The sequence below is a fragment of the Triticum dicoccoides genome, chromosome 2B, assembly GCF_002162155.2.
Source record: "Triticum dicoccoides isolate Atlit2015 ecotype Zavitan chromosome 2B, WEW_v2.0, whole genome shotgun sequence".
NCBI lineage: Eukaryota > Viridiplantae > Streptophyta > Magnoliopsida > Poales > Poaceae > Triticum > Triticum dicoccoides.
The window spans coordinates 537,301,526-537,305,134 of NC_041383.1; positions in this window are offsets into that span (position 1 = coordinate 537,301,526).

The window sequence follows — 3,609 nt, forward strand, 5'->3', positions numbered from 1 at the left end:
GGGGTGCCCGTGGAGGGGTGGTTGAACAGTAGCCGGTGGAGTAGCGCGCGGTGGAGGCTGGATGAATAGGAGCCCGTGGAGGCTGGAGGAGGTCGACGATGGAGATGAACAGTATCCCATGGAGTCCCGTTTTGCGGTACGCCACACCCCTCCCGATGAACAGGACCCCCATTTCGACCGTAGCGCTCCAACATAAGTCTGTTTCGTCCATTTTGCGGTACGCCACACCCCTCACGATCAACAGGACCCCCATTTCGACCGTAGGAGGTCCATTTCCTCCGTTTTGCGGTACGCCAGACCCCTCCCGATGAACAAGATCCCGTTTCGAACATGGCCAGTCGAACACAAGGCCGTTTCCTCCATTCTGCAGTATGCCAGGCCTCGTTTCCATCGCCTGTTCCGTCCAAGCCCTCCTGATGAACACGACGACGCATTCTGTTTCAACCCAGCCGGTTGGCTCCCCATGAACACGACGACGATGCTGTTTCTCCTTCCGACCCAGCCATGTACACGAGCCATGGCCATACGTATGCACGAGTAGGCGTTCGAGACCCCGCTCGTATGTACACATACGTGGCCATATTTTCTTTCTTGCACATTGGCCGATGTACGTACGTGTACATGCTACGTGCGCGCCTCTACTACGACACGTACGCGCCTCTACTACGACACGTGCACGCCTCTACATCGACCAGTATATATGTACACACACGTTCGCGACCAGAATGACAACGCTACGTACGCTTCGACCAGGTGGGTCTCGACCGTCAGGCACTTCCTTGCCTGCGGAGATGTAGCTGGTGGGTCCCAACAGTCAAGGGGCGAATCATTTTGTTTTTTTTGCCCGGATGCACTTCCTTGCATGCGAAGATGTAGCTGGTGGGTCCCAGCAGTCAGGGGAAACGTTTTTTTCGCGAAATACGGTGGCCCGTCCGGTGGGTCCCCGCTATCAGGTGGAGGAATAATTATTTTGCGCGTAATAAGGAGGCACTTCCTTGCTGCGGCCGTGGACCCAGTTGTCAGCCTCTCCACGTATAGTCCACGTCCGATGGAAGACGTTCCTTGACCATGTTGACCATGCTGCACCGAGAGCACCAGGGCGGTAGACGACGGCAAGGCCTAGGAAGGGGACGACACGGAGCCGGGGAAGACGCGGCAATGGATGCCCACGCGTAGAGGAGTACGAGGGTTCACTGGTTCGCTGCGTTGTGAGGCTGCCGTCGCCGCAGGATAACAGGGGGTGTGGGTGAGTAGAGGGATGGCCTGGCCAGCGGGGGAATAGTAGGGGGCGGTGAGGCCTCCGCGGCAGCACAACTGGCCACAGGAGGCAGGAGCAGGCGGCACGACCGGCACTGCTTTGGGCGGCTGGAGCAAGAAGACTAGAGGTTGAAGAAGCACTACGGCCGTCGGATGGACATCTTACGGTCATTAGAGCTAGAATCGTTCATATTGACTAAGTTTACAAAGCCCTCCGTCCCTGTCAACTTAGTAGGCCCACAAGTCAGCCTCCCACCAAGGTGGGTCCCAGCTAGCAGGGGGAGTATTCATTTTTTTGTGTGTAATAAGGAGGCACTTCCGGTGGGTCCGAGCTGACAGCGGGGGGAATGTTTTTTTTCGTGAAATACAGTGGCCCGTCCGATGGGTCCCAACAGTCAGGGGGGAAACCTTTTTTCACAAAATAAGGTAGCCCATCTGGTGGGTCCCTGCTGTTAGGTGGAGGAATAATTATTTTGCGCGTAATAAGGAGGCACTTCCTTGCAGTCGCCGTGGACCCAGTTGTCAGCCTATCCACGTACAGTATTCTTCCGATGGAAGTCAGTCGTTGACCATGTTGACCACGCCGCGCCAAGAGCACCAGGGCGCTGGACGATGGCGACGCCTAGGAAGGGTACGACGCGGAGCCAGGGAAGATGCAGCAGTAGGAGGCTCCTCAAAAGTCCCACGCACCTACACGAACAAACAAAGAACTCGAAACCAACGCAATAAAGGGGTTGTCAATCTCTTCATGACCACTTGCGAAAGTGAGATCTGATAGAGATAGTATGATAAGATAAATATATTTTTGGTATTTTATAATATAGATGCAAAAATTAAAGATGCAAATAAAAGTAGGTTGAAAGCTTATATGATAAAAGAGAGACCCGGGGGCCATAGGTTTCACTAGTGGCTTCTCTCAAGATAGCATAAGTATTACGGTGGGTGAACAAATTACTGTCGAGCAATTGATAGAAAAGTGAATAATTATGAGATTATCTAGGCATGATCATGTATATAGGCATCACGTCTGTGACAAGTAGACCGACTCCTGCCTGCATCTACTACTATTACTTCACACATCGACCGCTATCCAGCATGCATCTAGAGTATTAAGTTCATAAGAACAGAGTAACGCATTAAGAAAGATGACATGATGTAGAGGGATAAACTCAAGCAATATGATATAAACCCCATCTTTTTATCCTCGATGGCAACAATGCAATACGTGCCTTGCAACCCTTTTTGTCACTGGGTAAGGACACCACAAGATTGAACCCAAAGCTAAGCACTTCTCCCATGGCAAGAAAGATCAATCTAGTAGGCCAAACCAAACTGATAATTCAAAGAGACTTGCAAAGATAACTCAATCATACATAAAAGAATTCAGAGAAGATTCAAATATTTCTCATAGATAAACTTGATCATAAACCCACAATTCATGGGATCTCGACAAACACACAACAAAAAGAGTTTACATCGAATAGATCTCCACAAGAGAGGGGGAGAACATTGTATTGAGATCCAAAAAAGAGAGAACAAGCCATCTAGCTAATAAATATGGACCCGAAGATCTGTGATAAACTACTCACAACTCATCGGAAGGGCTATGGTGTTGATGTAGAAGCCTTCCGTGGTCGATTCCCCAGCGGAGCGCCAACGAAGGCTCCAAGATGGGATCTGACGGATACAGAAGGTTACGGTGGTGGAAATTGTTTTTCGTTGGCTCCCTGGATGTTTTTGGGGTACGTAGGTATATATAGGAGTGTAGGACCTTGAAGTATGTCTAGAGGGGGGGTGATTAGACTACTTGACCAATTAAAAACTTAACCTTTTCCCAATTTTAGAGTTTGGCAGATTTTAGCTATTTTAGGACAAGTCAAGCAATCAACATACTATTCAAGCAAGCATGCAAAGAGTATATAGGCAGCAGAAATTAAAGCATGCAACTTGCAAGAAAGTAAAGGGAAGGGTTTGGAGGATTCAAACGCAATTGGAGACACGGATGTTTTTGGCGTGGTTCCGATAGGTGGTGCTATCGTACATCCATGTTGATGGACACTTCAACCCACGAAGGGTAACGGTTGCGCGAGTCCACGGAGGGCTCCACCCACGAAGGGTCCACGAAGAAGCAACCTTGTCTATCCCACCATGGCCGTCGCCCACGAAGGACTTGCCTCACTAGCGCTAGATCTTCATGAAGTAGGCGATCTCCTTGCCCTTACAAACTCCTTGGTTCAACTCCACAATCTTGTCGGAGGCTCCCAAGTGACACCTAGCCAATCTAGGAGACACCACTCTCCAGGAAGTAACAAATGGTGCGTTGATGATGAACTCCTTGCTCTTGTGCTTCAA